The sequence below is a fragment of the Pan paniscus genome, chromosome 8 (genome assembly GCF_029289425.2).
Source record: "Pan paniscus chromosome 8, NHGRI_mPanPan1-v2.0_pri, whole genome shotgun sequence".
NCBI classification, from domain to species: domain Eukaryota; kingdom Metazoa; phylum Chordata; class Mammalia; order Primates; family Hominidae; genus Pan; species Pan paniscus.
The window spans coordinates 32,456,688-32,472,408 of record NC_073257.2 but is presented as its reverse complement, the minus strand read 5'-3'; the positions used below and the strand labels follow the sequence as shown (position 1 = coordinate 32,472,408).

Below are 15,721 nucleotides of genomic sequence, written 5' to 3'. Positions count from 1 at the left end.
CTCATCTCTAACTGTAACCCCCACGTGTCAGAGGAGGGCCCTGGTGGGAGGTGATTGGTTCATGGGATCAGATTTCCTCCTTGCTGTTCTTGTGATAGTGAGTGAGTTCTCATGAGATCTCATGGTTTAAAAGTGTGGCACTTCCCCCTTCACTCTCTCTTTCCTGATGCCATGTAAAACATGCTTCCTCTTTGTCTTCTGCCATGATTGTAAGTTTCCTAAAATCTTTCCAGCCATGCAGAACTGTGAATCAATTAAACCCCTTTTTTTCCTAAATCAACCAGTCTCAGGTTGTTCTTTAACAGCAGTGTGAAAATGGACTACTACAAGAGTGTTTTGTATTAATACCCTTAGACCATTCAAACTTTCTATTTTGTGTGGAAGGGAAAGCAAACAGATATATTGCTTAGGGACCTGAGAATTCACTTTTAAATTTACTTGATGAAGGCCAACCAAGATCAAAGTCTAGACAAGAAATGCTTGCACTACAGTACAGAGTGCATACACTATCCTTGGTAGTATCTGAACATGAACATAGAGGATGTGTAAGAGGAGTAGGAGCAAACAACTCCATGCTTGAGTGGGAGGAAGTTCACTGAAAGATAAAAATCAAGAGGTAACATTTCAAAGACTCTGAAGATCTATGAGAAGCTATAACAACTGAGCATACTCTGGATAGATATATATACTAGCAAAAGATGGATCAGAGATAACTGACGTGTAGTTCTGGAGACAGCACCAAAGAATGATTCCAGATACAGGACAGGGAGAGATACAGACAAAATATGATCAGAGGATAGACATAGAGTTACAACCACATAATGATCCCTCTCTTGGTTTCAAGTGATACCCAAGAGTCCTCACATCATTAACTAACCTCAAGACTTGTGTAGCCAATTTTATAAACTCTAAAATTAGATCCAAGATTAATAATGGCCACTTGACTCGGTATCTGCATTTTTATTTGATGCACATTGGTATCTGAATTTTATTTATTTATTTTTGAGATAGGGTGTCACTCTGTCACCCCGGCTGGATTACAATGGCACTATTACAATGGCAACCTTGACCTCCCAGGCTCAAGCGATCTTCCCACCTTAGCCTCCCAAGTAGTTGGGACCACAAGTGTGTGCCACCATGCCTGGCTAATTTTTGTTTATTTTTATTTTTTGTAGAGGCAGGATTTCACTATGTTGCCCAGGCTAGTCTTGAACTCCTGGGCTCAAGTGATCCTCTTCCCTCAGCCTCCCAAAGTGCTGGGATTATAGGTGTGAGCCACCATGCCTGGCCCTGAGGTTTTTACATAAATGTGATTCTCAACAGGATGAACTTGTCATTATTTCCTGCAAATCTGAGGATGTTTTAGGAAAAGCACTCTGATCATCTGAGTGTTCTTCCTGCCCACTGCACAAATGAAAAGCATCCACTGAGACCACAGCATTACAGTAGAGAAAGAGTTTAACTGATGTGAGGCTGGCCCCTGAGGGAGAACTGGAGTTACCACTCAAATCAGTCTCCCCAAAGGCTTAGAGGTTAGAGTTTTTATGGATAATTTGGTGGGTAGGGAGCTAGGGAATAGGTGCTGCTGATTGGTTGGGGATGGATTCATAGGGGTGTGGAAAACAGTCCTTGTGCACTGAGTCTGCCTCTGGGTGGGACCATAGGATCAGTCCAGTCATGAGTCAGGAGTCCTGGTGGGGTCAGTCTGAAAGATATCTCTGAAAACCAATCTTAGGTTCTACAATAGTGATGTTCTCTATATGACCAACTGGGAAACTCATATATCTTGTGACCTTTGGCCACAGAAGCCCTGAGCAATAAAAGATTATAGAAACTATGTATATCTTATCATAATTCAGGTACCTCTCATAATCCTATTCTTGTGGCCTTTTATTAGTCTTCCAAAGGTGGTTTTGGGCCCCTGAACAAGGAGGGGATTAGTTTTAGGGAGGGACCATTATCATCTTTGCTTTCAAGTTAAACTATAAACTAGATTTCTCCCAAAGTTAGCTTGGCCCATGCCCAGGAATGACCAAGGACAGCTTGGAGGTCAGAAGCAAGATGGAGTCAACCATGTCAGATTTCTCTGTCATAATTTTGCAAAGGTAGTTTCAACTATATGTAAATAGAAAAAGAAATGATGTTATAGTTTTGCTTTTGGGAAACAAAAGAAGTCTATTTTTAAAAATACAAACTACAAAATAAAATCTCAATTAATGGGAATATTAAAAAGATAGTTATTCCTTTTTGTTTGTTTTGTTTTGAGGCCATGTCTTACTCTGGAGACCAGGCTGGAGTGCAATGGCACAATCATAGCTCACTGCAACTTTGACCTCCTGGACTCAAGCAATTCTCCCTCCTCAGTCTCCCAAGTAGCTGGACTATGGGTGTGGACCAACACACCTGGCTTTTATATATATATGTATATACACACACACACACACACATATATATATATATTTATTTTTTATTTATTTATTTTTTTGGAAAGTTGGGAGTCTTACCCAACTATCATGGCTCACGGCAACCTTGACCTCCCAGGCTCAAGTGATCTTCCCACCTTAGCCTCCCAAGTAGTTAGGACCACAAGCGTGTGCCAGCATGCCTGGCTAATTTTTATTTATCTTTATTTTTTGTAGAGACAAGATTTCACTATGTTGCCCAGGCTGGTCTCGAACTCCTGGACTCAAGTGATCCTCCTTCCCTGGCCTCCCAAAGTGCTAGGATTACAGGCATGAGCCACCACGCCTTGCCAAAAAAGATAGTTATTCTTAATGGGGCTGTGGTGTAGCTGCCATACCCTGGAAGTGGGGTGTATGAGAAAGGAATTAGATTTTTATGCTTATTAAAAGAGAACATTAAATAGCACACAAAATATCAATCATGTATAATGGCTAATCAGTGCTGTTACACAACTGCTTGCAGGAGTCAGCATTTAAGTAGCTTTGAATGGCTTAGTATCAAATTGGGGATAGGACTAATTTAGTGACTCCATAAGGACTGCCACTGTGGGCAGTTCCATTCCTTGTCAATCATTATTTTAAAAAGAAGCCTCATGGACCAGGCACAGTGGCTCACCCTTGTAATCCCAGCACTTTGGGAGGCCGAGGCGGGTGGATCGCCTGACGTCAGGAGTTCAAGACCAGCTTGGCCAACATAGTGAAACCCCGTCTCTACTAAAAATACAAAAAATTAGCTGGGCGTGGCGGGGAGCGCCTGTAATCCCAGCTACCGGGAGGCTGAGGCAGTAGAATCGCTTGAACCCAGGAGGCGGAGATTGCAGAGAGCTGAGATTGTGCCATTGCACTCCAGCCTAGGCAATAAGAGCGAAACTCCATCAAAACAAAACAAAACAAAAAAACCTTACAAAATACACAATAGAGATCCTCTGGTATTACATTGAAATGTACTATAAGGGAGCTTTATAGAGCAAACCTTAGATAAATCTGACATCAGCCCCTAAAACAATGCTGCTTGGAGGTCCCTCCTTCCACTGCCTCTACCAGTATCACCAGATAGTCTCGTTTCAGATGCAGACTTCTGAACCACACCCGGCCTGATGATTCTGATTCAGTGAGTCTGACTCTGGGCGGAATGTGGGAAAGTACTTTTTTAACAAGCTTTTTAGGTGATTAAATGATGCAAGTCATCCTAACACCACACATCCAAAACAACCCTAGGTTAAAGACATCGCAATAAATTTCTATTATACACGTGTATCTGAATGAATTTTTTATACTCTCTCTCGAATGTTAATGATGAATGAGGATAACCTTAAAAGAAAATGTACCTCCATAAAATAATAATGCACAATATTTATTACTTTTATTGTTTGTAGAGATGGGATTGCCCAGGCTGATCTTGAAGTCCTGGCCTCAAGTTTTCTTTCTACCTCAACCTCTCCAGTAGCTAGGATTATAGGAGCAAACCACCGTGTCTAGCTAATGAGTGATTTTTTTTTTTTTACGCTTCTCTAGTGTCTACATTTTTTGTTTTGTTTTGTTTTGTTTTGAGACGGAGTCTCGCTCTGTTGCCCAGGCTGGAGTGCAGTGGTGTGATCTCGGCTTACTGCAACCTCTGCTTCCTGGGTTCAAGCCATTTTCCTGCCTCAGTCTCCCAAGTAGCTGGGACTACAGGCGTGCACCACCACACTTGGCTAATTTTTTGTATTTTTAGTAGTGACAGGGTTTCACCATGTTGACCAGGCTTGTCTTGAACTCCCGACCTCAGGTGATCTGCTGGCCTCGGCCTCCCAAAGTGCTGGGATTACAGGCATGAGCCACTGCGCCTGGCATCAGTGTCTATATTTCTGAAGTGTGTTTTATTTGGATTAGAAAGTAAGAAGCATACATTAAAAATTAAATATGAAGCACATTCCTCTAAGATGAAATCCGTTTATATAATGAGTTGTTACTCAGAATTTAGGAAGGACAGTAACAGGTAAGTTGAAGACCAGCCCATCTTATTAAATGGCTCCTCCTTGATTATGTTTATATGTTACCAGTCAAAGCTTAAATCCTTCTGATTCTAAAACAATAGTTTCTCCTATAGGGTTTTTTAGAGATATTTAGGGAAACTTTCTTCTTCCTTGCTTCATTTATCAGAATAAGTAAAACATACCTACAGAAGGCAGTGCATTATTCATATTGTAACTATTTTAAACAGGGATATAATTGGTGTCTGGGAAAACTAGCCCTTTAATTACACATAAAATCTCTCATTGCTTATACATACATATAATGACATCTATTATTTGATTATTTATTTTAGCTTTAAACAACTTTTTAAATTATTGAAAGCAATGAAAAAACACATTATTCATGGCTTTATCTGAGAAAATAGTACAGACTGTAAGAAATAAATACTTTGTGTTTTAAGGGTTCACTGTTACCCAAATACTAATTTTTAGCTTTGTGATGTATGCTTTCAGTTATGCAAAATACTTTATAGGAATTAATTCATATGCATCATTTAAATAGCAGTAAATTTATATCTTGTTTTTATATAAATTATATTATCTAAAACTTGTGTTAGAATATGTATTTATTCATTTATTTATTTATTTTGAGATGGAGTCTTGCTCTGTTACCCAGGCTAGAGTGCAGTGGTACAATCTCAGCTCACTGCAATCTCTACCTCCCGGGTTCAAGCAATTCTGCCTCAGCCTCCTAAGTAGCTGGGATTATAGCTGCGTGCCACCATGTCTGGCAAAAAAAAATTTTTTTTTTTTAGTAGAGGTGGGGTTTCACCATGCTGGCTAGGCTGGTCTCGAACTCCTGAACTCATGATCCACCTGCCTCGGCCTCCCAAAGTGCTGGGATTACAGGAGTGAGCCACCACGCCCAGCCTATTTATTTATTTTTTGAGGCAGGGTCTCATTCTGTCACCCAGGCAGGAGTGCAGTGCCATGATCTTGGCTCACTGCAACTTCCACCCCTTGGGATCCAGTGATCCCCCCACCTCAGCCTCCCTAGTAGCTTCGACTACAGGTGCACACCACACACCTGGCTAATTTTTGTATTTTTTTTGTTGTTGTTGTTGTTGTTGTTGTTTTAGTAGAGACAGGGTTTCACCATGTTGCCAAGGCTGGAGAATATTTAGATCGACGAGGGTCTGATACTTGTTCTTCCAAATGAATCAAAGTAGTTGTTCAATAGAAACTGATACTGTCATATACACGGTTTGGAATGTAAAACTTATTAAAAAGTTACAGACCTTGAGAATATCTTATATTTTAGATGTTCTTTAATTTGGGGATTCCGTTAGGTCAACCTCTAGTTTTGTGATATTCTACAGCTGGAATGAATCCTGATCCTCATAACAGAGCTGGGTTCTGCGTAAGTAGAGAGTTCATCCAAATTATAATCAAGCTTGACAGAACCTCTTCTCAAATCAGATTGTGAAGTGGCCACGATGACACTTGAATAAAACAGTGGAGTTACAGTAAAGGGAACAATATCCTTTTTATTGCCTTTTCTTCACAGCTCAGAACAGAGACCAGTCTGGCTAATTTGGGAACGGTGACAAAATTAGTAACGGTTTGTAAACGCATAATTAGATGATTTTTAAAATTTTAACTTTTCATACTTTAAATGTGAGGTAAAATCAACAGTGAAAATGAAATGCCTATCTAGAAAAAATAGCTCCAATTAGCTCATTATTCAATTCTGCCCTTCTCTTTCTCATTCTTCCTTCTTTTAATGCCTGCATTTGCCTTTTCTTGTCTACGAAGATATTTTGGAGTCTAAAAGATTATTGTCATAAAGAAGCTATAATGTATAACCTTGGCTAGTTTCTTCAAGGGTGTTTTTAAGAATAAAATAAAACCTTGGTGCTTGCTTCATTAATATATATACTAAAACTGGAACAGCACAGAGATCAATATCGTCCATGTGCAAGGGTGGTTCACACATTTGTGAATCATTCCATATTTTTCAATCTTTGTGTTGGAAGAGACGAGAGTATGGAGGGAGGATGGAAAAGGGGATTAAAGGGTACTTCATCTCTATCACTAATATTTTACTTCTTATATTAATAAAAGTTCATCTTCACATATGAATCTAAGTGTTAGTTGTATCTTTCTACTGATTTTTGTGTTTAAATATTTTTTTAAATATTACAGCAGTCATTTCATTTCCAAGTTCTTATTTCTTCCAATTTTATTTATTTTTTTATCTATTTAGAGACAGGGTCTCAGTCTGTTGCCCAGGCTGGAGTGCAGTGGCCCGATTACAACTCACCACAGCCTTAGCTTCCCAGGCTCAAGTGATCATCCCACTTCAGCCTCCTGAGAAGCTGGACCACAGATGTGTGCCACCACACACAGCTAATTTTTGTAATTTTGGTAGAGACCGGGTTTCACCATGTTGCCTAGGCTGGTCTCAAACTCCTCGGCTCAAGCAAGTCTGCCTGCCTCATCCTCCCAAAGTGCTGGGATTACAGGCTTGAGCCACTGCTCCAAGCCATTTCCAGTTTTTTAATCTAAGGAAAATAAATCAGAAGTGTATGCCAAGATTTATACATAAGGATATTCACTTCAGCACTATTTATAATAGAAAAAAATGGAAACAAGCTAAAAGTTGAACAATACAGAAATGGTTAAGACAATTATAGCAAAGTTATGTGATTATTATACATTTATTTGGAAATCTTACTTTCAGTATGTTTCCTATTGCTGCTGTAGTATATTACCACAGGTCTGGCATGGTGGCTCACACCTGTATTCCCAGTTCTTTGGGAGGCCGAGGCAGAAGGATTGCTTGAAGCTGGGGAATTGGAGTCCGGCCTGAGTAACATAGCAAAAGCCTATCTCTACAATAATAATAATAATAATAATAATAATAATAATAACACAAATAAAAAGCTAGCTGGGCATGGTGGCATGAGCCTGTAGTCCTAGCTACTAGAAAGCCTAAGGTAGGAAGATGGCTTGAGCCCAGGAGTTCGAGATTGCAATGAGCCATGAGTGTGCTACCGCACTCCAACGTGCAGGACAGAGCGAGAGCCTGTCTCTAAAATAAATAAATAAACACAAACTTTGTGTCTTAAAACAACATGAATTTATTACCTTACTAGTCTGGTGGGAGGTCAGAAGTCCAAAATGGGTCTCCAGGGAAAAAGCAAGATATTGGCAGGGCTGCATTTCTTCTCTGGGGGAATACATTTTCCTTACTTTTCTCAGCTTCTGGAGGCTTCCTGCATCCATTGGCTCGTGGCCTGAACCTTGCATAGCTCCAGCCTTTTGCTCTCATTGTTACACTTTCTTCTACTGACTCTGATTCTCCTCCCTCTCTCTTGTGATTATATCATGCCCATCCAAATAATCCAGAATCATCCATCTCAAGGTGCTTAAATTAATGTCTACAAAGTCCCTTCTACCATGTAAAGTAAGATATTCATAGGTTCTGGGAATAAAGATGTGGTCAACAAACCAGTGGGAAATTAGGATATCTCTTCAACTTTTATAACATTTATAAACACATATATAAACTATTATGTACACATTTGGATGGAATTGACTACAAAGCAAATTAGCCCTTCTCAAAAGTTGTTTTCTTATTAACTATTATTTTTAAGCTGTGTAAAGTATAAGCCTGTGTTTGAAGTGCATCCTTCAGTGTGTAACATGAATTCTTGACCCAGTTATCAGGTGACTTCAGTCTCACATGTACATATCATGCAGGCTGGGATTTTTCCATTCATTTTGTTGGACAACACGCAGATACCTACTTTTAGAAATTAAGCAAGCACGGAAATGAATCATTTGTAAGTAAAGGTCTTAATCTGCCTGATTGGCACTTTCTTCTCTTTTCTATGTATCAAGGACACTTAAGTGTTAGAAGGAACAATCTGATGCTGTATCATTCCAGATATCTTTTAAGTCAGAGTATATGTAGTACACACGAAATGACTGACATGCAACTTTCTGGTCTCAACCATAAGATTAACAAAGACTGGATGAGATGAACAGAGACTGGAGAATTTATCATTTACTCTTCCATTTCACTTGATTTTCTTTTTTTCTTTAGTTATGCTACATGTTTATTCTTCTTCTATTACAGAAAATAGTCTATTGAAATTAACAAGTGTAACTATTAACACTATAATTTAAAGATTCATTAAAAAGCAAAATTTAGAGAAATTCAACCACATGAGTATAATAATCAATCATGCCCTTTTGGTGGTTTAAAATGCTATTAGAGTCTTTCTCTTCACATTTTGTGAGAAAATACAAGTCCTAATTTCTCCTCAAATTCTAATGAGATATATGAAAACAATGTAATCTTTCAAAAGGCAGCCATTATTTTATGTATTTGTGCTCTGTGAGAACCTATTAATCTTTTAAAAAATTATTTGGTGGACATTTTAAAAATAAAATTTGGAAAGCCATCTGAATTTTGGAAAGGTGGGTAAAGACTGTCTCATTCTATCATCAACTATAATTTTATTACTTTCAGATATAATTTCCAATTATAATCCCAAGCCAATAACATGAGAATTATTAAAGCACAATTAACGATGCATCAGATAAATTATGTTTCTTTTTGACTTATTCTATAGTGTCATATGGAAGCTGTGTATTGCCTTTGAAACCAGAAATGTTAAATTCCATGTTTTTAAATCCCAAATCACTGACACCTCTAAATAACTGTTAAATTGTTGTGACTTCTGTTGTTGTTTCCTATGTTTCTAGTTTCAATTGAAAGACCCGAGATCTAGATTTTACTTATTACCTGTGTCCTGGAGCTTGTCAGCCACACCCTCTGAGCATCACATTTCTCCTCTGTAAAACAAAAATAACAATTCCTTCCTTAGTTCAGAAGGTGGTTGTAAAAATGAAATAATATAGAACCACATGGTAAACTCTACTGCAACTAGAAATGCAGTATTATTTTCTATCAGAAATACTAAGTGCTTAGATAAGCATCCCAAATTTATTATTTCAGGCACTTGAAATCTCAGGCTTGGAATGTTACAATGAGTAAGTTACACCTCTTCCTACCATCCTTTCTCCATTTTGTCGCCAAAATTATTTTCTCCGAGATGTTATGCTCTTCACTAGAGTTCAGCCTCCTTAGACTGTCTTTCAAAGCAGGTTTCGGTATTGCCCACATTTCGTGGATCTTCTCCAGTAGCCCTGAAACTTGATGACCTGCCTTTAACCCAAGTCATCAAGTTTAAACCTGTATTCTTTCTGCCTCTGTTAACTTGCTCATGTAATTCACTTTAATGGAAATATACAGTCAACCCCTTACGGTGTCTTCACTTCTTGCTCTATCCATTACTGAATATGTAACCCTATCGCCTTTGAGAAAAACGCTAGTACAGAATGTGCTCTTTCCTCTATATATGCCCACTGCTTTTTAAAATACCAACAGTTTTCAGGTCCATAATTTGTTTTCCAGAGCTTGTATTTTTATCTATTTAATAAAGTTGGTACTCAGCTCAAGATGTTCTCAAATTGCCCTTATATCTTAGAGTGTGGAATCAAAAGATGAATCATAAATGAAAATGATCATGAAAGAGGATGAAAAAAAAAAAGAGGGGAGGCAAAGTTTTGAGATGTTGGGAAAAGAAATCGCTATCCAGGACAGTGAAGAAAAAAAAACTGGGGGGAGAAAAAAATATATATACATATATAAACAATAAAATAAAGAAATGAAACAATTCAATTATTCCCTCGGCTGTTGATTTTTGTTTGTTTTAATGGTTCCCCTGTGTTTTCTCCCGAGGATTTAAATAAGGCCTTTTTAAAGCTGGATCAGTGGGAAGAAGCAGACATTCAGCAGTTCTTGCTGCTTAATTTTGAGATGTAAATTCTTTGAATTCCACTGTTACTGAACATTTTCTCCTTTCAGTTAGTAAGGATAAGGAGAGTGGTCATGATTCAGTACCATTTTGGTGTCTCAGAGTTATGAGAAAATCTAGAAACATTTTGTTCATTGTCTTATTTTTAAGGAAGAGATCTTCTTTCACAGTTAATTTATTCACTGTCTTAATTATTTGAGCTTTTGTCACTGACACCCAAGGCACCACTGTTAAACATTTAGGAATTTATTAACACTTTCTTAAAAATCAGATAAAAATATGAAGTGATAGTCAATTTTGCTTTCAATTTTCAAGGTTTTCTTGAGGGAGCAATCTTCAATTTCATTTAATTTTACCCATGTTTTAAATGTAAAAATAATTTAATCCAGTGTAATAGAAAATATGAACATTATAATTCACATCATGATAATAACCCACTTATTTAGCATCTACTATATGTCAGGTGCTTCATATACATATATCTGATTCTCACAAAAATTTTAAGTGATCAGTATCTTAATATACAATTTATAAATGTGGAACCCAACTTTTTAAGTGAATATGTTGCTCAAAGTTATGCAGCTGATCAATGACAGAGCCACGTTTTTAATCCAGTGCAAACACACACACACATTTTCCACTATGCCATGCTGAACGAGCCAAGCATTTTAAAAATTATGAAATGTCTTCAAACTCTCTGTAGCATTTGTAAAAATGGGACAAAAGAAAACATATGGGTTCCAAAACCTCTCATTATTTAAAATTCATAGTAGAGATCAACCAACTCTTCTATCCTGTGGTATGTCATGCCTGCAGATACCTCTAGGTGTCACTAGCAAGCCTAACGCATAAGTAGAGAAAATGCAGAAAAACAAGGAGATAGAAGAAAAGAAAAACAAAGAGAGAAATAAAACAGAGGATACCACCACCAATTGGCTACCACAGACCCCTGTTGGATAGATCTACTTTCATATTAAATGCATTTTTGAAAGTGTGTGTGAAAGTCTCATGCACATTAATCAGATAATAGTCAAATATGGGAAGAGTTTCTCTTCCCAGAGAGTTTAAAGAAAAAATTTAAAAAAGGCAACCTCTTTTTGTTACATTTAATCTTCCATGATAAAATTCCAACATTTTATACATATTAAAGTTGTTTTTTTAATTTTAATTTAACAACCAAATACAGGGTAGACCTACTTAAATCTAATCAGAATCTGGTTAAGATATATATATATATATATTTAAAACTTTAAAAATTTTCCACCTCTATTTAAAATGTATTAGGTTTATGAGAGCCATAGTTCCTGTCAGCCAAGTCAGCATGTTTTGTTTTTCAGTTTTCATATTTTTTGTCAAGCAATAAGGACAAAATGCAATAAGATTAAAATAAGTATAAAAACTCTGGTGCACATAAATGGTAATGTCATCAAAAGGGAATAGCCAAAGAAGGGTTCTTTTTTGTGATAGCTTAAAATGTGCGTCCGCTGCTTATGAAAGTCTGAAATCAGAATTCTGAAGGTCGTTTAAAGGACATAGATGTATAATTTGTGAAAATTAAACTTCTATGGAAGATGAACAAATTTAGAAAAAGGTAACTGCCTATAATTATCTACATTTTGTCTCCTTGGTTCAATCTCTCTGAGGCCATCTGGTGTTCCTTTAAGTATAATTTATCAAAAACAGGACTGCATTTTAAAATCTGAAGTAGTGAAAAGGTCACTTCATTAATTCAGGTTTTTGTTGTTGTTTTTTTTTTTTTTTTGTCTAAAAGGCAAATGCCCTCTTCCAGACACCATGGAAAAATGTAAGAATGGATCAGACTGAGTCTTCTCTCAAGGAGCTACAAACCCTAAATCCATGAGAAGGCAAAGACTTTTTTGATATTGCCGAATTACACTGGAAGACTGGGTGGTAAGCCTTCAACAAATAATGGTTAAGTGGATGAATATGGTCTAAGAAGGGGAATGTATGCTATATAGACGTAGAAAGGAAGGAAAGAGAAAAAAAGAAAAAGAAAGGAAAGAAAAGGAAGGAAGAAAGGAAGGAAGGGAGGGAGGGAGGGAAGGGAAAGAAAGAGAAGGAGAGACAATACTAAAACTAAAGGACTTAGAGCCAGGGGGAACTTTAGCAGTTACATAATCTATGAAAAACCAGTCCAAGGTATTCCATTTAATAAGTGTTAATAAGTGATTGAATTGAGAATTAGTGTTTCATTTATAGTTCTCAATACAATGTTTTCCCAACAACATAGTAAAATAAACAAATATGTACTAAATACCCAAGGTGAACTGAGGCAGGATCAGGCTTTATAAAGGATATAGGAAAAATGTGAGTAGATTTCTTTGCACATTACTGTGTTTGCACAATAAATGGTAACTATCATTTATTAAGTAGTTCATGTGTAGAATTCTGAGGATGCCTCTTATTAATAAAACTATAACTACAAATACTTCTCAAGAAGTAAATAGGAAAATAAGAGCAAAAGGAGTCAACATATTTTTATTTTATTTTATGTATTTATTTAACTTTTATTTTAGGTTCAGAGGTACATGTGCAGTGCATAACATAGGTAAATTGCTGTCATGGGGGTTTGGTATACATATTATTTTGTCACCTAGGTACTAAGCATAGTACTGGATGGTTACTTTTTTCAGGTCCTTTCCTTCCTCTTACCCTCCTCCCTCAAGTAGGACCCAGTGTGTGTTGCTCCCCTCTATGTGTCCATGTGTTCTCATTATTTAGCTCCCACTTGTAAGTGAGGACGTGCAGTATTTGCTTTTCTATTCTTGCATTAGTTTGCTAAGGATAATGGCCTCCAGCTCCACCCATGTTACTGCAAAGGACGTGATCTCATTCCTTTTTATCGCTGCATAGCATTCCATGGTGTATATGTACTATGTTTTCTTTTTCCAGTCTACCATTGATGGAAACTTAGATTTATTCCATGTCTTTGCTATTGTGAATAGCACTGCATTGAACATACAAGTGCATGTGTCTTTATGGTAGAACAATTTATATTCCTTTGGTTATATACCCAGTAATGGAATTGCCGGGTAATATGGTAATTCTGTTTCTAGCTCTTTGAGGAATCTCCACACTGCTGTCCACAATGGCTGAATGAATTTATACGTTCACAAACAATGTATAAGGGTTTCCTTTCCTCCACAACCTCACCAGCATCTTTGACTTTTTAATAATAGCCACTCTGACTGATGAAAGATAGTATCTCATTGTGGTTTGATTTGCATTTCTCTAATGATCAGTGGTAATCAGCTTTCTTTTTATATGCTTATTGGCCATTTGTATGTCTTCTTTTGAGAAGTGTCTGTTCATGTTCTTTGCCCACATTTTAATGGGGTTGTTTTTGCTTGTAAATTTGTGTAAGTTCGTTATAGATTCGCGATATTAGACCTTTGTCAGAAGCATAGTTGGCAAAAATTTGTTTACCATTCTGTAGGCTTCCTGTTTACTCTGTTGGTAGTTTCTTTTGCTGTGTGGAAGCTCTTTGGTTTAATTAGATTCCATTAGTCATTTTTTGCTTTTGTTGCAATCGTTTTTGGCATCTTCGTCAGGAAATCTTTGCTCATTCCTACATCCTGAATGGTATTGCCTAGGCTATCTACAAGGGGTTTTTATAGTTTTGGGTTTCACATTTAAGTCTTTAATCCATCTTGAGTTGACTTTTGTATATGGTATAAAAAAGGGGTCCAGCTTCAGTCTTCTGCATCTGGCTAGCCAATTATCCCAGCACCATTTGTTAAATAGGGATTCATTTTCCCATTGCTTGTTTTTGTCAGTTTTGTCAAAGATCAGATGGTCGTAGGTGTGCAGTTTTATTTCTGGGTCGTCTCTTCTGTTCCGTTGGTCAATGTGTCTGCTTTTCTCCCAGTACCATGATGTTTTGGTTACTGTAGCCCTGTAGTACAGTTTGAAGTCAGGTAATGTAATGCCTCCAGCTTTGTTCATTTTGCTTAGTATTGTCTTGGCTATTCAGGCTCATATGAATTTTTAAATAGTTTTTTCATATGAATTTTTGGTTTCATATGAATTTTTAAATAGTTTTTTCTTGTTTTGCGAAGAAATGCCATTGGTAGTTTGATGGGAATAGCATTGAATCTCTTCATTCCCTTGGACAATATGGCCATTTTTAACATTATTGATTCTTCCTATCCATGAGCATTTGCTTGTGTCATCTCTGTTTTCTTTGAGCAGTGCTGTATATTTTTCATTTTAGGGATGTTTCACTTCCCTGGTTAGCTATATTCCTAGGTATTTTACTCTTTTTGTAGCAACTGTGAATGAGATTTCATTCCTGATTTGCCTCTGGGCTTGGATGTTGGTGTATTGGAATTTTATTGATTTTTGTACATTGATTTTGTATTCTGAAACTTTGCTGAAGTTGTTTATCAGCTAAAGGAGCTTTTAGACAGAGACTATGGGGTTTTCCAGATATAGAATTAGGTCCTCTGCAAACACGGATAGTTTGTCTTCCTCTTTTCCCATTTGGATGCCTATCAAAGTAATTTTAAATAGCACCATAACATTGCTAGACTTTGCCACACTTTATATAATATTTATCTTGGTTCTTTTCAATAAACAGCTTACTAAACATCTTTCAATGTCATGAGGCATTTATTTTTTAAGATAAACTAAGGCTATTAAATGTTTCTTTTTAACTTCAGTTATACCTTATCTCTAGTGTTCTTTGGAAGTCTTAAAGTTTTTCAGCTTTGATTTCCGAATGGTGCCTTTCCCTGAGGATGTTATCCTGTAGAAAAGGCAGATTAATCCAGCATATATCAAATAAGCTGCTCATTTTCCCTGAAGTAAGCTGAACAGCATTGCGGAGTCAGACCAAGTGCTGGAAAATACCTTCCTTGTATCTAGACAGCAATTGCAGGCATACTTGGGAACTTGCTTCAGAGAGTGGTGTTTTTCTTTGTTATTTGTTTTTATGGTTTTTTTTAATTCTTTTCTTATTTTTATGTTAGATTTGCTTTTAGGGTAAATAATGACAAAACATGAAATAAGATGGAGAAATATTTGCTGTAAGATCAAGCAACAATTTGAATTTTTGCTTTTGCTGAGATAATTTTTGGCATCTTCATCAGGAAATCTTTGCTCATTCCTATGTACTGAATGGTATCGCCTTGAATACCTGAATGGTATTAACATTCCAATACCTGAATGGTATTGTTATGTTACTTTACATAACAGCTGCACAAGGGACACTCACTAGCACAAGAACGGCAAGGAGGAAATCCACCTCCATGATCCAGTCACCTCCCACCAGGCCCCTCCTCCAATTCCACAGGAGATTTGAGCAGGGACACAAATCCAAACCATATTGTGTGGCTAAATGAAATTATCCGTAACACCTGCCATCACAGTCTTAATAAGTGGTACAAGAATA

At 37.0% G+C, this 15,721-nt stretch overlaps 1 non-coding gene across 1 annotated transcript; it reads left to right on the top strand.

Moving 5' to 3' along the window:
• The first annotated feature begins 6,331 nt into the window (after positions 1–6,331).
• LOC112441061 (U6 spliceosomal RNA) lies at positions 6,332–6,435 on the top strand. The gene has a single exon (XR_003029042.1). It is a non-coding gene; the product is annotated as a U6 spliceosomal RNA (small nuclear RNA).
• The last annotated feature ends 9,286 nt before the right edge of the window (positions 6,436–15,721 follow it).